Genomic DNA, 27,263 nt, shown 5'->3' with positions numbered 1-27,263 from the left:
ACAGGAGGCTTCTGCTGGGAATTAGTTCCTTAGTTTAATGCAGTTTAAAATAAAAGTAGTTAAAGGCTTTTATACTATCTTTGGAGCTCCTGAAATGAGGTACAGGGATTTTGTTTGAACTTCTCCAGTCTCATACCTATAAAAGGAGACATGAATGTCCTGTACACAACCAGCATTCCCATTCTCCTTGCACTCGTGGTTTGGGGTATTTGTGAAGTAGACAGCAGTGGTGTGCAGTAAGTAGCTCCTTGGGGGCAGGCAGGAGTACTGCTGGTGGAAGCTGGGTCTGATTGTTTGATCAGTGTGGGAATACTGGAACTAGTATTGTGTAATGAGTTGAGAAGAACACAGATCTTGGGGAGTGCCTGAAATGCATCAAAACTCAGTCACCTGGCATCACAGAGCCTGTGTTCTTCTCATTCAGTGGAGCTTTCTAAGCAGCTTAGTCATTCCTGGTTTGCACTAGTCAGACTCCAGTTTCTTGTGGACTGTGTTGTCTATGTCAGACTTTGAATTGAAACACTTAAAGGACAATTTGGTTGCAGAGGAATCGCATCATTCTCTTCCTTCATGCTTGCTTTGGTGGGATAAATTGAAGCTTAGGCTCTGCAGCCCCCACCGAGGTATCTTGGGCTGTGTTTTTCAGGACAGTATCAAGTTAGTTTTGTATTTTTATCAAGTAGCAAAGATGACAGGAGCTTTCAAAAATGTAGAACTCAGCAGATGTATTATCTGCAGGGCAGAATAGAGGAACTTTGAGACCAGGAATATATTAGCTCCTTAGTTTCTGAAAGCTATACAATTAAATTTTACCTGATGCTACAACTTGGTTGCTATCAAACATACTGAAAGGTGGGTTGTTGGTTCCCACCCACCCCCTTTATTTTTCTTTTTTCCCTATTTTTTTTACTCCTTTTCACCCCCAATCTTTTTTCTCCTTCCCCCCCTTTTGTTTTTCTTCTTTCCACCCTCCTTTTTTTCCTCCCCTTTTACCCCTTCCTCTTCTTTTTTTTTTTTTTCTCCTCTCTTTTTTTACTTCCCCTTTTTTCCTCCTTTTTTTCCCCTTTGGTAAGCACTAATTTGGTAAGTGGAATTCTCTGCACGCTGGTTTATCTCTTGGGTTGCCCAGTTGGCTATAGCGATGCTGCAGCGAGATTTGCTGCTTTGTGAATCCTGGTGAAAGGCACTTTCTGCAGCTCACACCACTACTGGAAATTTCTTCCTGAAGTGTAGGAGCAGCTGCACATGTGAGCACTTGTGACTGGTCCTGCTGAACACCAGGGTTTGCTCAGCATGTGTGTGTTTGGAGGTGGTTGGGCTGTGAGCTGCTGATAGGATGCAAGGCATTTCAGTTGCAGGCGTGTTATTTATCGTCAATTTCTGCCGTATTTCTTGGCAACAACTCTTCCTCCTCCCATTCTCTGGTGCAACACCTCACCTTTTTCCTTCCCTTTCTAAACAGTCCCGAGCTACATAGAGTCTGGATGTGCTCTGCCAGGCGCCTGAGTGAAATGGCCACAAATCTGACGGTCGTTAGTGGCCATGTGTCCCCTTGAGGGGCCAGAGGGCTGTGAGGGCAGGACTGTTCTCAGCTCTCAAAGGGCAAAACCTACAGAAGGGAGCTGAGGCAGGAGTTTCTGCATTCTTTCTTGGACCTCTTCTCCCAAATCCAGAGCTTGTCATTTAGATTCTTCCCCAAGCTGGGTGCTGTGATGAGGCAGGGATGGAATCACTGTTGTCTGCAGACGGTACTTACAGATATTCCTGGAAGACATGTGGGTCATAGTAATTCTGTGTGCTTTGTTGTGCTGCCTATTTATGAGCTCTTCCTCTCCACCTCCATTATCTCTAGATTCTGGAATTGTAGTGTGAGTTTAGCATTTCTGTAAATAAAAAGATCAGTGAAAGATCAGTGTGTGTTTGCAGGGTGCTGTGTGAAGCTGGGCTGCTCTTGAAAACATTTCTGGGTTTCCTCTCCCTCCAACTTTGTTTTCCTACCTCCTTGAGTCCTGTCTGAGGCGGTGGAGCTTATCTGAAAGCATAAGCCCATCAGTGTCTTGTGTATTCCCCAGTGTATGTTTTCACTGAAACCCTCTGAGAGATGCCTCATTGAAATTCTGTCTCTTCCTGAAATTATGTAGAGAGCAGCAGATGAGTGCAGTGGAAAAAGGCTCTCTTGCTCACTAGAGGTCTTTTGCATTCAGACTTGGGCTAAACCAGAACTTAAATCTCACCCTTGTATTCTGTTATGCTTCTTAGTCCAGGATTACCATAAAAATCTGAATTGATGCAAGTGTCTTTAAATCAAAATGCAACTTTTTGCTTCAAAGAAGCACTAATAAGAAGAAATGTACTTGCTGGTGGGGAGGTCGGCCTCTTGATTGCTTGGAATGAGGCTTCAGCAATAGCTTCTCTCCTGCTTCCCGTGACATGGAGATTTAAGTAGAACCCTTTCTGCCTTCAGCTGATCAAATTTAGAAGTATCTAAATGTGTAAAATAATGGAATCTTGGACATAAAGTGGCTCTGCATCTGTACAGAACTGGTCTGGCTTTATTCTTTGATGGCTGACATCAGCCTCTGAAGCCACATCCTGCATTGCCCCTGGAACCGGTTGGTGTTCCCCGGCCGGATGTGAGCTGCCTGCCCTAGCTGCTTTGATGCATATAGTCCTGTAGTTAATGTCAGTTCACTAGTTTTTCAGGCCACATCTTGTGATTTTGATGCATTTTTCCATCTTCAAATCCTGATTGCTGCAAAGTTGCAAGATACTCTTCTATTGAAGCAGCTTGAATTAATTCCCTGGGTTTTTTTCAGTGAATCCTAGCGCTGTGTGCTCTAAATCTCAAGGTTACTGATCTGAGTGGGAGTGCAGCAAGAGGAATTGGGAACTAATCAGTGAGGAACTGCTGAGGACTATGCAGTCAGTGTTGAAGAACAGAGGTTGATGGGGCAACTTAGAGGTTGAAACCTTTCTTTTAATGGACCTGTCTGCTTACATGAAGTTTCCAAAAGGCATCACGTTAATGTAAAATAAAGCATCCCAAGTCTTGAAAGCATGAGCCTGTTTTAGATCAGAGTGAACATGTAGTTATTTGGTATTTATGCTACCATTTCAGCACATGGGAAGGCTGAATCTCTGCTGTTTTCATTGCAGACTGGTTTCTGGGTAGCTGTAGCTAGTGTGGAATGTGCCAGAGCCTTGTCCCATGGTCAGGTTGGGAGCTCATAGAAGGGGAAAAACAAGGAGAGTAAGTTTGTGGAGGGAACAATTCCATCAGGCTAAAGCTAAGAAAATTGGAGGGATGAATGTGTCTAACATTGTAAGTTAAGCCTTTGGAAGTGAAGCTAGTGTTAAATTGTAGTGTTGGACTCTGCCCAACAGCAACATTGTGCAGGTGGCCCTGATGACTCTTTCCAGTCAAGTTATGTCCATGGTTTGTGTGTTGGGTATCTTCTGCTGAACTATTTGCTGTACTTCATAAGTAATTTGATAACCATGTCATAAAAATGGTACAATGGTTGCTGTGAACATTACCAGGCTTGTATGTGGTCACTTCCAATGTTACAGTAATACCAGAGTGGTGAGGGTTGGATGGGACCTCTGGAGATCATCTAGCCCAACCCCTCTGCTAAAGCAGGGTCACCCACAGCAGGTTGCTCAGAATCTCAGTGTTCAGGTGGGTTTGGAGTCTTTCCAGAGAAGGAGACTCCACAGCCTCTCTGGACAGCCTGTGCCAGGGCTCCAGCACTCTCACAGCAAAGAGGTTTCTCCTGCTCAAGTGGAACCTCCTGAGTTCCAGTTTGTGCCCATTGCCCCTTGTCCTGTTGCTGGACACCACTGAAAAGAGTCTGGCCCCATGCTTTTGCCTCCCTCCTTTGAGTTCCTTCTGAGCATTAAGAAGATTCCCCTCTCAGTTTGTTCTTCTCCAGCATGAAGATTAATGTATATTTTATGTGTGAGCTAAGTAATGAACAAAATTGCTTTATGTAGGCCAGGAAGCAGATGTAAATAGATCTTCAGAATTGTCATGGGAGAGGATTTCTGTAGCCTTCTTAGTTTTTGCTTAGAGCACACCTTGACTCTTTCCAGGTCCTTTACAGCTAGAAGTAAGGACCTGCTAATGCTGAGCAGATACCTCAGGGTGGTTGAGTTCAGTATGGACATAAAAAATCTGGGATAAAAGGGTGATTTGGATGTGGCTCTGCCCAAGCTCTCTGCTCTTCCCCACTGCAAACCCTTAAACAAGCATTTTGTAGTTCAGACTTGCCTTTGCTCCTAAAGCTTGTGCAGGCTCCTTCTAAGCTGTGCTGTCCAAAAGCTGTCCCCTCTGCAGCTGGGGAGCAGGCCAGCTCGCCTGAAAAACCCCAGTGACTTCTGCAGAGCTCTCATCTGGAACAGACTAGTTTGCTCTGGCTGGCAGAGAGATTTCTTCCTGAGCAAACGTGCTCGCCAGGCATGCAGGCAGAGCTGGGTGAGTCATGAGATAGGCTGGGCTTAGCTGCAGCCCTGCGGCTTCGCAGCCAAGTCGAGATCCTGCCTGTGGTGACGTGACAGTCACCCCAGAGCGCTCAGCGCTGCTCAGCATTGTGCAGCCCAGCCTTCCTCCGGCCTGAGAAGTGGTGCTGAAAAGCTCAGGTGCTGGGTTTTGAGCTCAGAATCATCTGCCAAGCCTTTCATGTACCAGTTCAGTTGCCTGGTTAATGAATGTAATTCCCCTTCGCCTTGGGTGCTGAGAGCTCCTGCTGGGTCCTGCCCGGCGCTGGAAGCTTCGCTTTGGGAGTTCGTAGCTGGAAAAATATTCTTGAAAGGTGCAACAGAAGCTGTTCAACAAATAAAGAAAAAGTGAGGGGTTTAGAATAGATGAATTTCTCTGCAGATCCAAAGGTATGCTTAAAAAGCAAGCACAAGTTGGTCAAGAAAGTGAATTACAGGCACGTGTCACCTGGTAGCACACCAAGGGCAGGTCACTCCTCCTCTGCATGGTCTGTCCTTTCATCAGTTGCTCACAGCTGGGGGAAGGGGGAGGGGTGACCAGCCTTTATTCATCAATAAAATGTCTTGAAGACCAGAAACCTTGAGGCAAGTATCTTGTTGGGTTTGGTTCTTTTTTCTTGCTTTTTAAAAATCTGTTATCAGAAATGTTTGGAACATGGTTGACACTCTGCTCAGCTTTCCCCAGCCTCTTTCCTTCTGTTTGTGCAGACTCCTTATCAGGAAGTTTATTTCTGGCTTAGGCAAGGATTTGTGTTTGGTAACCTCCATGCACTCACAGAGAGTAGGTCCCCTTTTTTTCACAACAGTTCAGAACCCCTCTCAGTGGAATCTCAGGGTTGGAAGGGACCTCTGGAGATCACTCCAATAACAGCGTGCTGCTTGTGAAGGAAATGAAGTTGTGTGCTTTAACTTTCTAACCAGCCCATTCCTGTGTCTTTCAGATTGCACAGCGTTTTTGGGACACACCTCTGTTGGATTTTAATCTATGTCCTGCTAACAACAGCTTTCAACTATGGAATCGGTAAATATTGACCTTGCTTCTGTCCAAACTCTCTGGTTTATTTCCTGACAAGTGCTTGTGTCCACCTTTGGGTTTGCTTTTGTGTGTGTGTGTGTGGTGTTACCAATTGGTCTTTGTTTTCTGAAACACATGAAGGTGAAAATTTCAGATTTCCTTGGAATGACTGATGGGTACTAACCAGGAATGCCTGGGACATGTCTTCAGCTCTGAGATGCCTTTTCACTCCCAGCACTTCAAGAGCAGCAAGTTTTCCCCCTAACTTGGTGAAAGCAGAAGTTAGCAGTGCTGGAACTGCCCCTGCAGGAAAGTTCAGCCCAGCAGACTGTGTAGCTTGTTGGTGCTGTTGAGTATTAAATATTCTCCTGCCTCTAGTATATCACAGTCCTTTCTTCCTCTTTGCTTTCAAAATGGCTTTTTAAAAAAACCCTAGTCTATTAAGAAGTGCCAGTTTCAGTATGTTATGTCTCCTTCTGATTAGTATAATTGAAACAGATGGCACCTATGCTTCATTTTGGGCAGAGAAACCTCCCAATATGCTGAGACTACAGTTTGATTCAGTATTAGGATTCAACTTTTTTGGTGGCATTAGCAGATGTAGAAATAATAGGCTGTCTCAGAGTGGAGTTTAGGGAGGGAGAAAAGAGGTTTGTAGCCTTGGTGCTTTGAGAGGAGATGAGGGAGGTCGGTGCTGTCCTCTGGAAAGCAAAATGATGTTGCTGGCTGAGGGGGTTTGTTCGTGCTGGTTTTTCTGCAGCACTGGCAGTTTGGTGTGTGTCTGGCTGAATAAAAGCTGTTGTCTGAGCTCAGCTTTGCAGCATTATGGAGGGGGAAGCTCAGCAGTGCAGAGTTCAAGGTCATCCTCATCCTTCTCCGCGGAGAAGGCTCTCAACGGATAACCCACAGCGTGTTGCTTCTGCCGTGGGGCCTCGGGTGCTTGGCTGACCTCTTGGTTTGTGCTGCGGTGGGATTGTTTGTGTTGAAGTGTTTGTTATGATAAAGCCATTATTGCAGGAGAGTTACTCTGTAGAAGTACAGGTCTGCTTTATCAGGTGGCTTTGCAGGCTGGTGGGTTTCTTTTGTCTTGGATTTTGAAGAAAAAAATAAATATCTCCGTGTTTAGTTTGCCTGTAATGATTCCAGGGATTCAGAGGGAGACAAGACGTTGTTTCAGTTTCCCTTGGTGAATATTAATAGCAGCAGAAGCCTTTCACAGTGAAACGAGACAGTCCAGGCATCAGTGACTCTCCCCTGCTGCAGCCGAGTAATTAAAGTGTATCGAGTGTGAGACCTTTAGCTGTGGTGTGCAGTAACTCTCTCCTTAATGGGTGCTCTGCAGTCCCCTGAAAAACCGAGCTGAGTCCTCCCATCAATTATAAACCAGGCTGTTCACTACCTATTACATTTCCTAGCTGGGCAGCAAGATGTTTCATTCTGCCTTTTGGAGTAAATGCTGGTTTGCCTGGGTTTGGGGCGGGTTTTTTGGGGTGTTTTTTTTCAATGCAAACTGTACTTTTGAAACCAGGCTTGCATTAATTGCAGTACCTCACTGAAATGAAAGCTAACCCTTCATTTGCATTCTATACTTGCCCACTGGGCAAAACAACTTCCTCCCTGACAGATTACAGAGCATTATGGCAGTCTGCATCTCTCCAGGGCCTCCTGTCCGTATCACCTGCCTTTTGGCCACTAATAATCTTCTAGGATTGTTGCTGAGAGCTTAACTGATGCCTGGCATCACTATGGCAGCTGCATTTGAGGAAGGTTTGCCACATCTTCAGCCCTTTTCTCTTTGGGTGTTTTGTGCTTTGCTTGCCTGAAGCCACGCTGTGATGGTTGTGGGTCTAGCTGAAACTGTGGCTGGAAAAACTTGCCAGATGAAGGGTTTGAGGCTGTATGAGGTGACAAAGCATTTGCACTGGATAGAAAGAATGAATTACTAAAAGTCAGATGGCTCTCTGACTTCTGAGACAAACAAAAGAGTGATTTCACTTTGTGGGTGTTTTGAGCCCGGGGAGGTGATAGTTAAGTGACCTTTCCCGGTGAAATGAGTTTTCATCCACCGCTCTGCAAAGACAAGACGATTGTGTTGCCGCTCTGGGGTCCAGTAGCTCCATTCCTGCACCACTGTGTTATGGGGATGTTGGGGAGAAGATAACAAGGGGAGAAACTCAGAGTTCTCCAGAATTAGCTGAAAAAATTACCCAAGTCTCACATGTTCCAAAACTGAGGTGAATTCCTGGGCTCAGTGCTGGTTGGGAGGCTATGATGTACAGCGTCACTGCCGTTTATCACGCAGGTACCAGCTGGTGCTGATGTGCAGTTGATGGCATCCTCCAAGGAGCCTAGGGACTGAACAGAATTGATGTCTGGCCCAAGCTCGAGTAAAACTCTCATCCTGAAAGGCAGGCAGTCTAAAAGGGGGTACTTGGTTTTGTTAACTTACACCGTGGAGGGGTAGGACCCTGGTGCTTGTGTGCCAAAATGGCAAAGTGCTGATGTCCAGCCTTCTGTCTTGTCTGAGGTGTATTGTGGAAGTGTGCAGCTTTTGTCACCCATCCGTTCATGGCCATGAATATGGGGGCTGTTCTGCTGTAAACCTATGGGTGACAATGCACTGAGACACAAAACTTGAGTGTTTTGGCCTTTTTCTCTTCTGTACAAGCAACTTGTGCATATTGGATGTGTGTACCGTGCGGTAGGGGACACTTGTCTGGATTTCCCCACGGGAAGAGGCTGAGTAGCCTCATCTTCAGGACCAGGCTTGCCTTTGTACTAAGATCCTGCAGCATTTGCTGTATTCTGATGATGCCATTCCACAATTTATAGCTTTGCTAATGAAAATAAAGCTTCAGTGACGGGAAGGGTCTCGGAGGGCATCCTGATGCAGAGCGTTTGGGTCCCTGGGAGGTGGCTTGTCCCCATCACATGTGCCAGTAGCACCCTTTACTCTGGTGTGCTGTCAGCCCCATCACCAAGATAACCCTTGTGTTTGAACGAAACAGCAATACCTAGAGGTCTGTGTAGATTGTGCTGTGATCTGCTGACCCAAAAGCAGTTGCGTGGGCACAGCTGGAGGGCCAGAAGCGCTGTGGTCCGCGGTGGGGCGGGAGCAGAGGAAGTGTTGAGAAAGTCTGAGATTTCTCCACTCGGGCTGCCGGCTCCTTTATTGCGAAACCCAGGCGTTGCTACAAACATGCTCCCCTCGCTTCTCTAAAGCAGGCTCGGGGCTTTGTGTTTGGTTTTGCTTCCCCTCCCAGCCTAATGTGGTGATAACAGCAGAAGTCCTGTCTGGATGGGTGGGGGAAAAGGGACTTGAGTCGTCAGCCTCAACTCCTGGCTTCATGAGGCCAAACAGCTGCAGCATGGCAGCTCTTCTGCCACAACGGGTGGGACAAGTATTTATTCGCTAAACCATTTGGGGCAGGTTGCTTGAAGGAAGCCAGGGTGGCTGCATCAAGAAACAGCCTGATCACAGTGGTCTCATTCTGGGGTTGGGTGACTTGGGCTTGCAGCGCTGGAGCCAGCAGCTGGTGTGATTCACACTTCCCAGCGTCTTCATTAGGGAAGCAGAAGGGTCAAGGGTTTCTCAGAGCAGCAGAGAAATTGCAGCAGCTTCTGATGGTGGCTTTGGCACTGGCATTTTACAGAGTTGGTAATGAATATGTAGGTGTAAGATTAAAGGAATGAGTAAGGGAGCTGCTGAAGAGAATTGGTGTTCAGAGCTGCAGCCGTGCCTCTGTCTGACCTCCCGAGAAGGATCCAATTGTAAAGCCGAGGCCCGTAGTGGAAAAGCAATTACAGTACAAGCTTCCAGGATTGAATTGTCCTCTGAAAGTCAGATGCTGCAATAATGGCAGCGTTGTTTAGGTGAAACGTGACTTTATTTAACGGCTTGGTATTTTTTTATTAGTGTTCTTAAGTGTGTTCATACAGTTTTCAATTTCTGCTGCTCTGGGGGAAATAGAGCTTAGAATTCCACAAGGAAGGTATTTCTTTGCATAGAAGCATTCTTTTGAGCTCTCTGGCTTTTTTCCACATGTTTCAATTCTTAGCCCTTCTAAATTGGAGGGGTTGGAAGGGAACACAATAGAAGTGCAGCGTACGTTTCTTTCTTCAGCTTGCTCACAGCCAAGCTGAGCAGTGAGGGGCTTTCTGGTGGCACTGGGGTATGGCGTGGAAGAGTTGGCTTTTGGGTTGAGAAGCTGATGTGTGATGAAACAGGGTCTGGAGAGGGAAGGGGAAGCCGTGTGCAAGTGGAATTAATAGTCTCATGGAACAGGAAAGAAGTGGAGCTGTGTGGCTTGTGGCTTTGACTTCTGCTGTGCTCCTCACCCCACCCCTAAAATGGTAGAGCCGTTTCTCTCACAAAAATGCAGATTTTTGGAAGGGCTGCGAAGCAGCTGGGTGGCTTTTGAGGTGCAGATTTGCCTGGAGTGTTTCAAACGAGGTGGTTTGGGTTTGTTCTGGTGTGTGGCTCAGCCTGAGGTGGGTTGGTGGGAGAGTGTTTTCCCATCCAGTGCTTCGCTCTGGCACCGTGGGACCTGTCTGCATGTGAGGTGGGTTTCCACAGCCCTTGGGAGCAGTAAACTTCTCTGTTTGTCAGTTTGTGTTCTGTAGTGGGCAGTACTGAAGTTGTATAGCCTAAATTTAATTTTTGAAGCTCATAAGCAGAGGTGAAGCAGATGTGGCTTCAGCGTGAGCCTAGATTTCTGTGGGGGTCTAACAGGGCTTGAGTTTTTGGACACAAACCCACTGCTGGGCCCTACAGAGAAAAGCTTTAAACTCTTTCCTCCTGGCTTCTCAGATACAATCTCAGTGTAAGCATTTGATTTGAGTGTTTGAATTGCTGCTTTTACAGCTCTCAGTATTTTATCCAAATTTATTAAATTGCCGGTGTTATTCACATGCCACTTTTGGCAGTTGCCACCTACATGCCCTCAATTTGAACATACCTTTCAGGAGAAGTGAGGTAGGGAGGCTCCTTCCTCCTGTGTCAGATGTTAGAGAGAGGAGCACTCACATTAATTCACTTTCACTAACCTTTCCACTGCTAATGAGCTAACCTGGCCCTCTGCACAGTGCAGCACCATTAATGAACAGATCTGAGCTAAGCACAAACTCCTCTGAAAAACATCTTGCCTGACTTCTTCTCTGGCTGTAATTCAGATCCACGTGTTCAGCGTGACACAAAAGGGAGTTCTCAGTAAGAGCAATCCACAGCTAAATACTCCTCCTTCCTCCCATGTTCTGTTTGCAATTAGACAAAGCCGTGGCAATAATTAGCTAAGAAGAAGGAAAAGAGTTGGTTGTATTCTGTGTGGTGGTTTTTTCCCTCCAACTGTACTTGATTTGGAATAATTTTACTCTTTAGAAGGCCTTGTTGTGGCCACACAAGAAAGTCTGCTTTTGAGTTAGGGTTTTTTTTATGTTGGGTTATATCAACCTATATAAATTGCCCTCTACGCTTAAAAGTCACAGTTGTGTTTAGCAACGAGTTCATTAAGGCAAGCTTGTAACAGAGCTAATGCCCAGGATCATCACTTCCAGTAATGGACGGTGTTACTTCATGGGAGAAGATTCCCAGCAGAGACAGCCCCAGTGACACATGGGGACAGGATTTTGGGAAGGGAATCGGCAGGTTGCGCAGCCACCAGTTACCGCTTCCACCGTTGTGCAACAGCCTTCCCTCTCCTGAAAGGAAAAGTGCTTTTGGGCAGGCTCTGGCTTGGTGAGTGAGGTGCAGTGTTCAGGGCGATGATTTTATTTGCTTGAGTGTTGTGTGGAACAGCAAAGTGCGCTCCTGAAAGGGAGCGGAGTTACGGTCTCCGCCCTGAGGAAGCGGCGCTGGGGGTGCGAGCTGACAGGCTTTGGAGCGGCGTGGCAGGATTGCACAAAATATGGCTGAAGCTGCTTGTTTGCAGGAGATCTCCATCACGCTGTGATTAAGTGCAGATGATGCGTTTGGCAGCAAGAGGTGTGCAATCTGTTCCTACCCTGAGGAGCTCGCAGACCAAAGGCCCACTGATAAGACCAGCCTCACCGTTGTACTTCGTGACTGGTGAATAATGGTGAAGGATGTTCTGGTCCCTGTATCTCTTGCTCTTGTAAATAATAGTGTAGAGGATTGTGAGCCCGGTGGATGTGACACTCAAATCCCCCGGTTCCTAACTCGGGGCAGGCGGGGAATAGCTTTTGCTGTTTGGGGGAATGCATTTCTGTTGTGTGAATAGGGAGGGAGATGCAGTGTGACTTGGACATCCTTAGTGGAGCTGCAGGTGGGATGGTCGGTGTCCAACAAATCCATGCTGCTGCCTGACATCCTCTGAGGTGGGAATCACTGCTTGGTGGTACGAAGTGGTAGGGGGGGAAAAAAAAGAACAGTGAATTTCATGGAAACCTTGGGTGAGTTTCTAGGAAACCTTGAGAGTGTTTGGCTGAACCACCCAAGTGCCTGATGCTGTGACAAGCAGGCGCAGCCTGTCCCTGTAACACATGTGAGAGGGGGGAAATTGTTGTTATTGAAGGAAATGTAAAATTACTGGATATGTTTTATGGATATTCTTTGAAGAGGCCTTCTCATAAAACCAGGAAACACTTCTGGTAAGTAAGGCTTGAATGTTGAGAGTGAAGGAGGAGAACAGACATTATCATTATTGTGTTCCCTTGGTTGAATTCTTGGCAGAGCTTTAATTGTAGAGGAACAGGACAACAAGGACTGAGATTTGCAGCTCACTCTAATTCATTAGTGCCTTAATTAGATGCTTGGGTACTCAGGTATTCTGACAGCTTTCACACTGCTGCATGTTCTTCCTATTCTGTAGGAATGTGTTGGACTTCTCCAGAAGAAGATAATTCCATTGGATTGTACTTAGCAAGTTAATGTTGTAATGAGTGTTTTGATCTTGGGTTGAGACTGGGACAGGCTAATTGTTTCCAGTTGCTGGAGATGTGCAGGGGCTGGAGAAGGGATTTCTTGGGTGTTTTGCAGAAACTTGGATGTTGTGGACCTTCAAGAGAGCGAGGCAGGCAGGCTGTGGTCTGTGCTCACCAAGACAGAGGCTTGAATTCCCAGCCCCTTGTCCTGTGCCTGTTTGGGAAGCTGGCACACCTGGCTTTGCTGTCCTCAGAAGTGGCTTTGGTTTGGTGGACAGATACCCAGAGCTCTGCTTTCACTTTAAAGTGTTTCACCCACATTGCCTGCCTTTAGCACTGCCCAGGCTTGTCCTGGCTGAGGGTGAATGGCTGCAGGCCCCTGTCAGGACATTTTGGGAAGTCTCAGCCCTTTGGTGAGGCCGTGGCAGAAGACATCAAGGAGTAGAGCACTATAGGACTGGCTAAAAGTCACTGTTTCCCCTGAGAGCTGTGGTCTCAACTGTAATGTTTTTAACTCTTGAATTTGGAACAGACTTAGGAGCTCACCTTTGGGGGTGGAAGCTTGTTAAGTTGTCAATACTATTGCCTGTTACCATCTGTTCCTACCACTAAGGAGCTGCAAAAATCAGTAATTCATTCTCTTGATTTTTTTGAGGAGCTTGGGTGTAAGTCTTCTCCTTGTTATTTTTCTGGGCTCCCTCATTATAAAAGACAGGCATCAAGTGCTGCAAAGGCAGAACGACATTCTTGCTTTAATCTCTCATCTAAATGTATTTGAAATTTAAATGGCAATGGTTACCAATATTAGAGGTTACCCGGGAGCACAGCAGCTATTTCTGGTGAAGGCAGTGCCTGGGTCTCCCTTATCAAACAGGAATGTGCTTGTGTAACTTCACCTTTCTGGGTTAACCCCTGCAAGGGGGGTGGGGGTGGGAGGGAGATGGAAGGACAAGTGGAAGGCACACCTACAACTTACTTTAGCAAATCACCCCTTTATATGGATGCTGGGTTTGCTTTTGTAAGCAAAACTTGTCCCAGATTCCGGTTTTAATGTCTTTGTTGTTGCCCTGGTGAATTACTAATGCAAGTGGGTTGGTGTTGGTAGTTCTGGTGTGGAGTTGCTGGTGGTGGTAGCTGGGGTCTCAGAGAAGTGGGTGGGCTGGAGACAGCTCAAGTGGGGTGTCTGTGGGAGTCACAGGAACACTGAAGCATCATCAGTTGTAGGACAGACAGACTGACTGCTGTGTGATGTACCTGAGTTACCCAGGGCTGGGATTTCACTCCTGGATTTAAACTGCAGAATCAAAATGGATTGACATCAAATAACAATGTTAGTGGTTTGGGACATGAGATCCCTGTGACTGGGGTTGTCTGCAGAATTGTCATGGGGGCAGATAGAGGGGTGGTGATGATGCTTTTTTAATGCAAAGGGGCTTTGCAGCCTGAGGCCAGGTATTCTTCACAGGTTTTTTTCCTCTTCCTTACGGTGTCACTGGAGTTCAGCTTTCCCCATGTTTATTTTGGTGTTATCTGAACTACAGAGCCTGTGCCTGAGGGCTGAGTTGAAGGGATGTCCAGCTTTCTACCATCTGCACACTCGCCACTGCTGTCAAGAGCTGGGTTTTGTTTGATCTGTAAGAACAAGTTGAATTTTGAAGGAGTTTGTGTGATGTGTAACACAGCATTATCTTGTGATAGCATACAGGCAGGTGAGAGCAAGTCCTGTGCTTCTCCAAGGCAGGGCAACAACTCTGGTATTGTGAAGAGAAAGAGAAGCTCTTGAAGGACTTAGTCCTGGCTGTAGTTAATGGTCTGGAGGATTTGCAGGATTGAATTGGTCTCCAAGGATTGAGAAGTGAGCCCAGAATGGTGCCTCTGTGGTTCCTGGTGGCTGTAGCTGCCATAAGGAAGGACCTGTTGTGCCACTATCCTCTTGTACTCTTAGAAAGCTTCAATACTTGCGGACTTCAGTCTAAAAGTTGTCATGTATCTTGTAGTGAGGCTGCATGGGGACACATGGGACACAGTAGGCTATTTGTGACTTCTGTTGGCTTCAGATCCAGGATTTCACCTCAATTCTGAATTTCCTGGAAGTCTTGACACTCAGTTTGCCCCCAGCCTTTGAAAGAAAGGCAGGATGGCAGCGTGAGGACTGGGTGTGTTTGTGTACTCTCGGACACCTCCAGCTTCTCCCCAAGGCTGACTCAGTGCCATGTAGCTTAGCTTGGAGCTGCCAACCAGGCACCGACAGCCACAGGGGAAAAATACTACAAAAGAAATGAGGGGAGCTGGTGAGTGTGATGGACGTGGGTAGGTGTGGCAGGAGGAGTTTTTAAATGTTGATCATTTGGGGGCTTTTATGTAACACTCAGCTGTTTAATGCTATGAGGACACAAAGGTCAGTGTTGACTAGCTCTGGTTATTCTCCGCTGGACCTCGACTTAGTGCTGGTGTCACAGAAGAAATACACTTCCTCTGCATGTTATGCAGTCAGAAGAGAATTATTTTGTTGTCTCCAATAGTTTTTACCTCATCCTTGTAGTCTTGCCAATATCCTGTATTTGTTTTTTGCAGGAAGCCTTTCAGCGTTGTCTTAATTGGAATTAAGTGTTGTAATAGAAATGCACATTTTTGGTTGGAGATAATGTAGGAAATATTCACCCAGATTTATTTTAACTTGGTGGGAAAAGCATTCGCTGGAGAGCTTTGCTTTGGGACTTGAACTTCTGAGGGGTTTAATGGAAGGTTCATTTGCTGTTGGGTCACAATAAGGGAATAAACCAACCTGAGTTATCTTGAGCGGCTCATGTCAGAGGGAGTTGTTCCTGCGTTGTAGATGATAGTATCATAGTATCAGTCAGGGTTGGAAGGGACCACAAGGATCATCTAGTTGCAACCCCCCTGCCATGGGCAGGGACACCCCACACTAGATCAGGCTGGCCAGAGCCTCATCCAGCCTGGGCTTAAACACCTCCAGGGATGGGGCCTCAACAACCTCCCTGGACAACCCATTCCAGGGCTTCCCCACTGTCATGGTGAAGAACTTCCTCCTCACATCCAGCCTGAATCTCCCCACCTCCAGCTTCATTCCATTCCCCCTAGTCCTATCACTACCTGAGATCCTGAGAAGTCCCTCCCCAGCCTTCTTGCAGGCCCCCTTCAGATACTGGAAGGCCACAATTGGGTCACCTCGGAGCCTTCTCTTCTCCAGCCTGAACAGCCCCAACTCCTTCAGTCTGTCCTCACAGGAGAGGTGCTCCAGCCCTCTGATCATCCTCGTGGCCCTTCTCTGGACACCTTCCATCACGTCCATATCCCTCTTGTAATAGGGGCTCCAGAACTGGATGCAGTACTCCAGGTGGGGTGTCAGCAGAGCTGAGTAGAGGTGGAGAATCCCCTCCCTTGCCCTGCTGGCCGCACTTCTCTTGCTGCAGCCCAGGATCTGATTGGCTTGTTAATTAACATCGTGGCACAGGTCTAATGCTGTATAAAAGATACGTGGAGTAGGAATCAAATGACACCAAATCATTGGACAAAACAAATGAAGGAAAACAAATACTTAATGGGGGAAAAAAAAATCATGTTTTCCTGTCAGCAGTTAGGAGTGCATCTGGACTCAGCAGCTGGCCAGGCCTGAATTCTTTCTTCCTCTCCTTTTTAATGATGCTTTTACGAGAGCCTACAAGGAGAGCTCTGTCTAAATGCGCTGGTGGCAGGGACACAGCAGTTCCTCTTGGCTTGGCATTCAGCGAGGTATCGCGCAGCTAAATTCTCCTTTCTTTCTCCCTGCAGTTCTGTAGGGTTTTAATGTGAGGAGTACCTGAATACATGAATTAGAGACTGGAAGGTTTGGTTAAAGATAGAGAAACTCTTCCTCATTCCCTTGACCTCAATCTTGCAGAAGGTAGGAGAGCGTTTCGAATTCCTCTAGCTCTGGGTGCGCACAGGCAGCTCTGTGTGCACATGCATATGTATTTTTAAATGTCCCCTGCTTCAAGGTCATCTGCAGTTAAAGTTGGAGTGCAGATTGGATTTCCTGTAGCCAGAGAGCTGCCACTGGGGCTAATCCCCATGGTCTCCAAGCAGTGTGGGACAAGGACCAAAGGGGAGGCTCTCAGATGAGTCCCGCGTGTGCTTGTACCTGCCCGGTGAGAAGGACGCAGGCTGACAGCCTCTGCCTGCAGCACCCCTCAGAGCTGCTGAGTTATTTCCCTTTTTGCCTTCATACTTGCAAAACAGCACCAAGCTTTGAGACACTCCTGTGTAAGCTTAGGTGGTGATGAGCAAGAGGATTAATGAGATCCTCAAGACAGATAACTGGAGCAATGAGTTGTGCATAATAGTAGCTTGGAATTCCAGTGACGTGGTTGCAAAGTGCCGTGCAACACACATGCCTTGGCTGAAGCATCCTTAGTTCTCAGCCTTGCAGGCCCACATGCCTCTGGGTACTGCAGCAAAATGTAGTAAGCAAAACATGTGAAGAAAAAAGCTCAGCTGTGATGGTTTTGCACACACCAAAATAGTTGTCAGGCAAGTGATTCACTGTGGATTTGAGCACTCATTGGTGGTGTCTTTCTAGTGCTTCAGGGGGTCAGTCTGCAACTTGCATAGAATCACGGTGTCATGGAATGGTTTGGATTGGAGGGACTTCTAAGGGGCATCTTCTAGGGACATCTGCAACCAGAGCAGGTTGCTCAGAGCCCCAAACAACCTGACCTGGAATGGTTCCAGGGATGTGGCATCTCCCACCTCTCTGGGCAACCTCAGCCAGTGTCCTCACGCTCGGTGTCAACAATTTCTCCCTTCTATCCAGTCTGAATTTCCCTGGTTTAGTTCAAACCCATCACCCCTTGTCCTGTCACAACAGGCCCTGCTAAAAAGTCTGTCCCCAGCTTTCTTCCTGGCTTTCCTTTGCTCGCAGGGATGGTTTCTATATTCATACTTAATTTGCAGTAGCGCAGAGGAATGAATAGCTGGACTCTGGTTTTTTTGGTATAGTCCTTACTAAATGTCTTTGGAACAACTCTTGGGTATAAACAAGGAGGACAGAGTGTACTGGGCAAAGCAGTGAGACTCTTTTTGTGGAAACCATAAGTGTTCATGGCTTTAACATTGGAAGGTAAACACCAGGGAAGTTCATCAGGCACCTTAGAATAGTTCCAGTCACTACTTGCACTTCTCCAGTTCCTTTTCTGCTGCAATCCTTCACCTCTTGATACAGATTTAAGAATTTTTGCATTACTGAAAACCTTGGATTTCTGATGCTGACAACACAAGGCTGAGCTCTGTACCTCAGAGGAAGTTTGGTCACAATTTAAGATGTGATCCTGGAGAGGCTTCAATTAAAAGGTGTTGAAAGAGGGCTGCGTTCTGCAGTTTTGCAAAGTTGGGATTTCCCCTCCCCCCCCGTAAAACCTTGGGGATCCCTGGGAAAGGAGGTTGATCCTGGCTTTTTCTGCTGGGTGAGTAGGAATGTAAAACTTCACTCCCCTGCTTTGACCTAGTTATGAAACCCTTGCCTGTAAAAGTATTAATTTGTGGACTCTCAGCCATTTTAGTATGAGAATTGCAGAGCACTGCATGCTTGTCTGTAGAGGCACCTTGAGTCCAGACATTAAAGGGTAGTGATAAATCTGATAGACTATATATTCTGGTGTGCCATAAACCTTCCTCATTACTCTGGAATTAATCAATGGCTTTGACTTCTTTTTTCCCCCCTGCTCAGCCATACTTTCACAAGGTATAATTAAACAAAAAAAAAAAAGAAAAAGCTCTAGTTTTTCCTTTTTGTTCAACTCTGCTGTTGTTGAGCTATGTGTGGTTTGGACTTAAGCCCTCCAGAATGTTGGCAGGAGTTCTTGTCTGGAAAGAAATGGTAATTCTTTTGGGGTTGAAAAATGGGGAAGGAAAGATTGCTGGAGCAGAGATGATTTAAAGCAGAAGTCAATAGGCATAGATCTCTCTCAGCGTACACTAAGGGATGGGTGACTTTATATGGCGTGTTCCTCCTTTTGGTTGTTGTCAGGTTTGTTTTGTCTGGGGGTTTGCTCAGGTTATTTTGAGTTCATTGTAGCCAGTCCCAGCTTGTATATGAAATTGAATACACTGGCTAAAACAGTGATGATCGAAATCACTGCAATTTGAATTCGGTTAAAATGACACAAAGGTGTCCTTAAGCTGTCTCTGATGTGAACTGCTGCTCTTCTTCCTTCTGAGTGCATAGCAGGAGAGTCCCCATCCCTCTCAAGCTGCCTGTGTCCTCTCCTGGGGTCATACCCTTAAGCCAGCAATCCGAGTGTCAGGCTATTCTCAGGTGAAGCCTTTGCTTGTGGAAATGCCAATTAGAGGAGGAGGAGGAGAGGAGGCAGTCAGGGTTGGCTGCCTTGGCCGTGCTGTGTGTGGGTGGTGAGGAGCAGCTCTTCTGAAATACAGAAACCTTGCTGGGTTTGAGCTCTGAGCTGCTGTCAGCTCCCTGTGTCTCTGGTCCTGGGGCATTAATCATAGCCCTGACTTCATGTTCATTTATGGGAAGTCATTGAACAGCTGGGCACAGGGTGGTGTTCCTCCTTGCCTTCCAGCCACGGTACCTGCCAGTGCCGGCTGGACTCTGCTCCGGGGGTGCAGTGTTGTTTGCAGGCTGAGAGCTTTGGTATGCAGGTGCCAGCCTGAGCAGTGCTCTGAAGGTGTGTACAGAGTCATGCAGCAGCACAGGAGGTTCTGTGGCACTGCTCTAGGTGCCTGGGCTGCTACTTCTGCTTTTGTTTCAACAACAAGCTGAGGAGGTTGTGTGTGCACAAACCAAAAGGGGAAATGTCCACTGCTTTCAGCTGAGAGAGTTGTCATCTTCTCCTTGTCCTCCACCTATTAAGGATGCTTCTGACAGCAGTGTTGGGGCTTTTACTATTGCCTTGGTGATACCAGAGGTCTGAATCAACTCACAGACCTTTCAGGTTGGGCTTCCCCTTGTTCCCTGGCAGAAACACCAGCAACAGCTTTCCCAGCTACTCATCCCAAAGGAATCAAATTCTTGTGGAAATTTTTACTCAAAAGCAGGATCAAGCTTAGGGTTGCTCTTAGCCTAGCAATGTTAACCCCTATGTGGTTTATTTTTATTCTTCAGCTTTGTTTTGCTGTGGGTGATGTAACTGCTCTGGCTGGAGGGATGGCTGTGTCACTGTGTACTTGTGGTGCTCGTGGCCAGGCCAGCATGCCAGGCTGCTCCTAGGAAGCAGCAGAGATGGAGCTCAGCTCCCCGAGGCAAAGCTACAGCACCTGAGTCCAGCAGCTTTCCTGAAGTCCATGTGGGAAGCTCATCTTGGATTTGCAGAAAGGTCCTGGATGGGATGACTTTTTCAGTGGTGCACTGGGAGGACTTGAACCCTTTGAAGAGAGCAGATGCGAAACCCATGTGGGGCGTGAGATGAGTGGACTTCTGCCTCATGCTTACATTCCAAAGTGGGAAGACTCAGTCCTTGTTTTCACTCTGGAACATAATGCTGACAGCTCTGGTTTGGAGCCGTTGGAAGATCGTCTCTGACAGGCTGGAGACACAGACGTCATGGTGGCTTTAGGTTTAGTACCCCCACGTACCTTTGTGATTTTGGGTGGCTGATGAAGCAGCAAAGTATTGAAGTACTTGAACAAAGACTGTATCTGGAAGTGGTGAGTGGTCATTGGGGCAGATACTTAAGACCAAAGCTGCTATTGTTTTTCTCTTAGTTAAACAACAGTCGAGCTCATGCTGTGGCTTTTTTCTTTTCAGTTGCAGTATAATGTTAGCTTTTATTTCTCCCCCGGGTGTGTGTGGTGGGCCAGCACACAGATGCATTGTTCGGGGTCCTGCATTCCAGGGAGATCAAATGCTCCGTGCCCCACATCAGCTGCACATCTGCAACTGCTAAATCCTCTGCAGCCCTTCCGGATCCAGGTGCCATGCAATTACTAGGTTAAAGGCATCAAGAGCTGCTGCTTCTGGGTCCTTTCTGTTTCATTCTGCCTTGCTTTGATTCACTACAGCTGGTGAAACAGTTAGACTTGGTTCGGGCATGTGTGGAAGAGAGCTCATTTCATGCTTGGAATTGTAATTATGTTCTTTTCTTTCAAGCTGCCAGCAGTAAAAGATGTCTTCCAGTGTGTATTCTCTAAATAAGCTGCAGTGTTTAAATGTTTTCTTATTTCATTTTAAGAAAGTGGCAAAATAAATTGTGCTTACTCTCCTAGGTTTTGTTCTGGAGCCATTAATTCCCCGTAGCGCTCTCCTGCGATTCAGGCACATTGCCCCTAAACAGCTGTTGTGTCAGTGCAGTGCTGCTGCCCTGACTTGCCCACTTGGCACTGGTGGCTTCCCTCGTGCCCTCTGACTGCAGTTGGTATCTCCTGTTGACAGTCTATGACTTAACTTTTATACCTGCAGCAGCAGCTGCTTGGTTCTAGTGAATTTTTATCTGTTCAACACCCTTGAGCAAGAGGCAGAGCACAGCACAAAGTTGAGTTCGTTGCCACACGGAACTTTTCATGGTGAATGGGTCAGTTTGGGTGTGCCTGTGTACAGTGGGCACCACAGTCCCATGGTGCCAGTGTACTTCTGGAGACTGCAGGGGTGAAATTCTGGGCATATGGGTTTCCATGTCACACTTTGGGTACTTTCAGCTGGCTTTGGTGAGGAAAGAGCCCAACCAGAATGTGGTTGGTTTTAACTTGTCCTGATGGCTTCATCTGCAGCATGGGTCTGAGTACCCTTGTAGTTAGCACTCATTGCCTCTCTTTCCTCTTCCACCTCTTTTCTCTCTTCTCAGCTTTAATTTTCATGTGGTGGTGGCTGTACAGGTCAGATCCTTCCCTTCTCTTGGAGGATAAATACTGTTCCTCGAATGCATGTCTTTCAGTGGCCTGATCATTGGGAAGAAAATGTTCTGTCCAAGGTGGTCCCCAGAAGCCAGCTCCACTTCCCTTCCTCTGATGGCTGAGAGTCCTGTTGACATGGAGCAGAGGCTTGCATTTCACATGCAGGACACTTCTCCAGTGGGGAGTTTGGAGGCTGTGGTGAGGCACTGCCTCATGGATGTGACCTCTTACGTGCTTCTTCTCATGCCATCCCAGCAAACAGTTCTTCCCTGAATGCACCCCATCTTCTGGAGGGGTCCTCACATGTGCTGTGACCCAGAGCAGAGTCTGTGCCCTGATCTTGGGTTCTTGACTTCCTTGCAGAGATGAAGGTGGTTTTCCTGTGCAGCCGTTGGAGCTTTGCTCTGATTCTTGGTGTCTGAAGTCAGCGCTTCTGATCTGCTTTCCCTCATCTCTGGAGTCTGTCTGCTCATCTTGTGGTCTCGAGATGAGAGTGCCTGATAGCCATTTCAGTGTCTCCCTGATTGACTGGAAGTCACAGTGGATAAATCTTTCATGATTGGAAACCACTTAAGCCACGAGGTGGCTGATGATCGCCGGTTATTAGTGGAGAGGCTCTACCAAACAATCAGAGAAAATTGAGTGGCAGGGCATAGAATTTATGACTTCATCCCAGCTCTGTGGGGGCAAGGCAGGGAGGATCGAAACAGTGAAAGAATTATAGCTGACAGATATTTTAAAGAATGGCTCCAGTTAGTGTCATTTATTGCTGGAATGTGTGGACAGATCCCCAGTCAAAGCCCTCTCAGGGGCAGTGCCAAAACCAGATATGAAAGAGTGTGCAAGAAAACGAAAATGTGGGATGTGGCCATGGGCTTCAATCTTCTTAGTGGGCAAGAAGAATGTGTGTTCTAAGCTGGGCTTTTGCAGGCATTTTCCTTTGATTATAAAGTTGATGGATTCTACTTCATGTTGTTTGAACCCCCTGCTTGAAGGGGATTAGTTGGAACTTGTAAATTGGGCAGTACCTGTGTTACATTAGAGGCTTTATCGACCTACAGAGAAGACCAGTTGCAGAAACTTCTGGAACAGTCTAGGAAGAACTTTTCTTGCATATCACAGAATTGTTTTGTTGATTGAGTTCAACCATTCTCTGACTGTACCAAATCTGGGGCTAAACTATGTCTCTCAGCACCACCTCTCTGTAGCTTTCAAACACCTCCGGGGCTGGGGATCCAACCACCTCCCTGGGCAACCTGTTCCAGTTTGGGAACCCTTTCAATGAAGTTTCTTCTAATGTCCAACCTAAACGACCTCTGATGCAACTTCAGACCATTTCCTCTTGTCCTCTCACTTCTTCCTTGGGAGAAGAGACCAACACCCACCTGGCTCCAACCTCCTCTCGTTGTAATGAATGCGTGCAAAACTTGCTTGTACTTTAGGATGCTTTTATATTTGCCTAGAAGTGATAGATGGTGTAGGAGAAACGTGCTGCCTTTGACTGTCTATTACAGATACCTGGACAGAAGCCTTGCTGCTGTTCAGTGTGGTTGTATCTTCCTTGACACATGTGACAGAACTCCAAAGGAAGTGAGACTCTAGAAAAACATTCTTGGTTGTTGGGGTTTTTTTCAGCTGTTTTGTAGTGGTAATGCCTCTGGAAGTATTAGTCTCTCTTGTCACAATTTGGCACTCACTCCAGTTCCCAGCAGGGGTTTCTCAGCTAATCCCTGTCTGGAAGATTTTTGCTTTACCTTACATTAATTTCTCATCCCTACCACAGCCAAGCATCCTTGAAAGGCTTGTGTGCAGCTCAAAGGATGTCACAGGCCTTCCTCTGACTTTGGATTAAAACATCAGCACAGTATGTGTGTCTTCCTGGAGCATTTGTGTGCTGCTCAGTGCTCTTCCGTAGTATCACAGTATCACTAAGGTTGGAAGAGACTTCAAGGATCATCGAGTCCAACCTGTTGCCACAGACCTCACGACTAGACCATGGCACCAAGTGCCACATCCAGTCTCCTCTTGAACACCTCCAGGGATGGTGACTCCATCACCTCCCCGGGCAGCCCATTCCAATGATGACCTCTAAGATCATCAAATCCAACTGTCAACACACCACCACTGTGCCTAAACAGTGTCCCGGAGTGGCATGTCCACGTGTGTTTTGAATCTCTCTAGGGGTGGTGACTTCGCCACCTCCCTGGCCAGCCTGTTTCAGTGTCTGACCACTCTTTCAGGAAAGAAATTTTGCCTAATATCCAATTTAAACCTCCCCTGGTGCAGCTTGGGGCCGTTTCCTCTCAGCCCCCACCTCACCTTTATGCCATGGACTCACTGTTACTCCCTTGTGGCCCTGGAGAGATTATGTGAGAAATTTGGTTTCAGACACAGGATTTTCTGAAGGCCAGTGGCTCTCTGAGAGGAGAGCAGCAGATGTTCTCACTTAGCTCGTGAGTGACAGCTACTGAATCAAACATCTGCCTTGCTGCTGGAATTGTCCCCAAACGCTGCCATGCTTGAAAGCCTGTCTGAAACTCGCTGGAGCCAGAGAGCCCTTGTTTGGCGTGCCGTGGGAAGCGGAGCTGTATGAAGTGCAGCTGCCACCGGCATCGCTCTTCAGCCAAGGTAACTGGTGACCCAGGGAGGAGCAAAGCTGTGCAGCATGACTCCTTCCTCTGCTCACCCAGAGCACCTGAATGGCACCAGGGGGGATATCTCTGCTTCCCGTGCAGGCTGAGTGCTCCTGGCATCACAGCTGATGGATAGCTTGGTGTTAGTCCTCAGCCAGCAGTACTGTGACAGTCCACTCCGGGGATGAGTTTGGTTGATTTGCTCTCCCTGTACATGAGAAATTGCTGTCATTATGTGTTGGTGAGGGTTGTCTTAAAGTAGATTCTCACTTCCCTGTAGGAAAGTGCATGAAGAATGTTAAGGAAAAAGGGAGAATCCCAGACTTTATCCTTTTAAATTGTAGCATTTCTTCTGTGGCTTACCTTTCTGACCTGGACATCAGTCCATTCTCTGACTACAAGGATGTAAAGCTACAGGCCTGGATCCAGGGTTCTGTGCCCTGCAAACACATTCCCAGTGGGGACTGAGTCTAAGGAATGAGTCTGCTGGTTTTATTCTCAGTTTTGTAGCTAAATTTCTCAGGAGCTAAAGTTTCTGCCAAGTCTCTGACCTAAGGCGGGGAGGAGAAACCCTTCAGCTAATAAAACATTTCTTGCTTACCTTTTTGGGGCTTAGGTTTGTAAAAACAGTTCAAACCAGAGTTTTCAAAAGCAGTCATTTCAGTTTTAACCTTTCCAGGCTCAGCCTACAAAGAAACCCAGCTTTGTTTGATTTGTGCTTCACTTTTTTCCATGGCAATGGAAATGAAGCCGCTAGAGACGCAGCTGGAGGCTCAGTGCTCCCTGCGAGGCTTCATCGCTTTGGCTCTGCCTGTGGCAAACATACTGAACCTCGGGCTTGATTCAGACCTAGTCTGCTTCTTGTCTTAGCAAAAGTTAATCCTGAAATTGTCTGCTCAGCCCTGCTGTGCCTAGGTGAAGATCCTGCCCAGGCTTTGGAGCATGTCTGTGGTGTGTGAAGAGCAGCCTTGAGGAGGAGCTGGCAGTCACACGCTGTGGAGGGGCGAGCGTGTAAACTTCGTCTAAAGATAATTTATGGTTTCTAAAGCTGCTGCTGAGTAAAACTTTCCAAGGCTGGCTTCTGACCTAGCTATCATCAGTGCTAAAACTGAGAATAGTCATCTTAAAGTAGCATTTTTAGCTGTGTTGAGGGGAAGGAGGAAAATAGCCTGCCTTCCCTCTTAAACCTTCAGCTGCTGCAGTGCAGCCTGTGCACAGCTCCAGGCTTGAGCTAAGGGGGAACTTTTACCTGAGCCTTAGGCTGGCTTAAACTTGACATCACTTAAAACTGGTTTAAACGTGGCTGATCACTTACTATTTTTCTTTTTTAACTGGGTTTGTTTTACCAGCAAAAGTGATGTCAGGTTTCTAACACCCCCCCTTCTCAGCTGTCTCGCTCCTTTGCGTCGCCGCAGTAGCGCCGGCACTGAGAGGGAGAACTTTGGGTCACGCCGGGTTGAGCTGTTGGCAGCGACACCCGTGTCTTGGCAAGAGCTTTCCCAACAAGATGCTGGAGAGCAGAGGAAGATTTCTCCTTGTTTTTGCAAATTAGCAAATGAAACCCTAAATAAGTTGCTAAACTCAGTTTCCTTCTGTTGGGTTAGAGGAGTGGTGTGCTTGGAAACCTTCACAATCCTAATTGGCCCGGGTGTGCTAAAAACACCTTCTTGCCACCCCAGGCTGCTTGTATCTTTGCAATCCATTTGGCTGGCTTACTGGCAACTCCTTTTCTAACACTTGAGAAGCTGTATAGCTTCAGAAAACCAGGATGTGTACCCTGCCTTATTGTAGGAGTTTGCTTTCCAAGTGTTTTTCAGGATTGCTGAAAGAAAGAAGCCTGACCCCTTTTTGTTAGAGCTGTGCCCGTCAGTTCAGTGCTGGCAGGACAGATAGTGGCACTTGTGTGCCCATCCATCCAGTGGTCGATGTTTTGGGGTGACATAAGTGTGGTTTTCTTTAGACACAGATACTGAGTCAGGCTCACCAGCCCTTCCCTCTTACCAGTTAACTGACTTTCTCCTTGCAAAGGCCAAGTCTCTATCAGCTGCTCACCAGCAGTACTCACTGAGGACAGTTCACATACTGTCCCCTTTTCCCTCCCAGGCTGGGGACAATGAGTCTCTCATCTTCCTTGGACTGATAATGGCCATTCCTCCTCCCACAGAAGGCTCTGGAATGTTTTCTAAGAAACACAATATTGATCCTAGTCCTTTTCTAGGCTTTTCTGTGTTAGACAGTTGGTTGCCATTCTTCATGGCTTTGGCTATGTAAGCTTGCATCTGATTTGGCATTTCAAAAAGCTTTTGCCTTTTCCACACTGAAGTTCCCCATGAGCAGGACTGCAGTGGTAGGAGAACCACAACCTGTGGGGACAGTCGTGTCTGTATTTCAGTTTGGGCAAGAAGCAGGGAATGCAAATGTGCTGTGGTAGGGCTCTGAAACCTGGGAGATGGCATCTCAGGGTTTGTTTGGCATGGAAGGGGATGACAGAAGAGGAAAATGAGGGAGATGGAAAACTTAACAATCAGTTTTAGAGGGAGTTTAGCTGTAAAGACCAGCCAGCTGGAGCTGGAAATGAGAGGGTGAAGAGTTGAAGAGCCAAAGTTTGGGTTTCTTTTCAGATGATGAGGTTTTTCCTCTAAACCAGTAGCCAAGCTGCCCCAAAAGGAGCTGGCATGCACCTGAGGTATTGCAGCTTCTTGCAGCATGTTTCCTTCCTGGCAGGCACTGAATGCATGACTGAGTATTTAATGAACGGAGTCATCACAGGACTCTGTGTGAACCCAGAAGTAAGAAAAGCTTTTCAGAAGGATTTATATTTTCAGCTGTGGCAGAAGAATTTCTGCTACTAATTTCTTCAGCTCATGATAAGATGAGTGCTGGGTGAAGGAGGGGTGTGCTGGGTGCTCTTGCCCCTCCCTGCTTGCACACCCTGCCAGGGACGTGGGGGAACTGGGGAGCCACCCTGTTGCCAAAAGCAGCCTCCTGTCTCAGCTTACATGGTCTTCCTAGCCTGTGTTTGATAGTTTTAAATGGTTGTGTCGCTGCTGTTGAGCATAACCACAGTAGAAAAGAGCTTATCTCAGACACTGTCTCTGAACTCTGCTGAAGGAAACCCTTTGGGTGCACACAGCAGCAAGCTTCTGGCGCAGGGACTCTCCTGATTCCTTTCTTTATCCATTTGAGCTTCCTGAGTTCTTCTGCCTTTTCCCTGTCCACTTCCATAGAGCAGGGAGTGACAAGTTAGTCAAGGTCTTGCTGTGTGTTGTGATTTCTTGCTTTTAGGGTTTTGTGGAGAGCTCTTCAGTTTTTACCGTTCCCAAAGGAAGTGATGTGCCATTATTAAAAAGAAAACATTGACTTATCACATTTGAGACCTGGCCTGCTGGCTTGGG

The 27,263-nt window shown here is 47.0% G+C and overlaps 1 protein-coding gene across 3 annotated transcripts in view; it reads left to right on the top strand.

The window, feature by feature from the left end:
• ANKRD11 (ankyrin repeat domain containing 11) overlaps positions 1-27,263 on the top strand; it is a 170,621-nt gene that overhangs the window by 24,173 nt on the left and 119,185 nt on the right. For 2 of the 3 annotated variants that reach the window (XM_054170024.1, XM_054170025.1), the window contains exon 2: positions 5,439-5,518. The exons of the other annotated variant lie outside the window; for it this stretch is intronic. The gene's annotated coding sequence lies outside the window, so the exon portion shown is untranslated. The remainder of the gene's footprint in view (positions 1-5,438; positions 5,519-27,263) is intronic. 3 annotated transcript variants of the gene reach the window in all.

This window comes from Dryobates pubescens, chromosome 19, assembly GCF_014839835.1.
Source record: "Dryobates pubescens isolate bDryPub1 chromosome 19, bDryPub1.pri, whole genome shotgun sequence".
Taxonomy (NCBI): domain Eukaryota; kingdom Metazoa; phylum Chordata; class Aves; order Piciformes; family Picidae; genus Dryobates; species Dryobates pubescens.
This window is presented reverse-complemented; position numbering and strand designations above follow the sequence as displayed.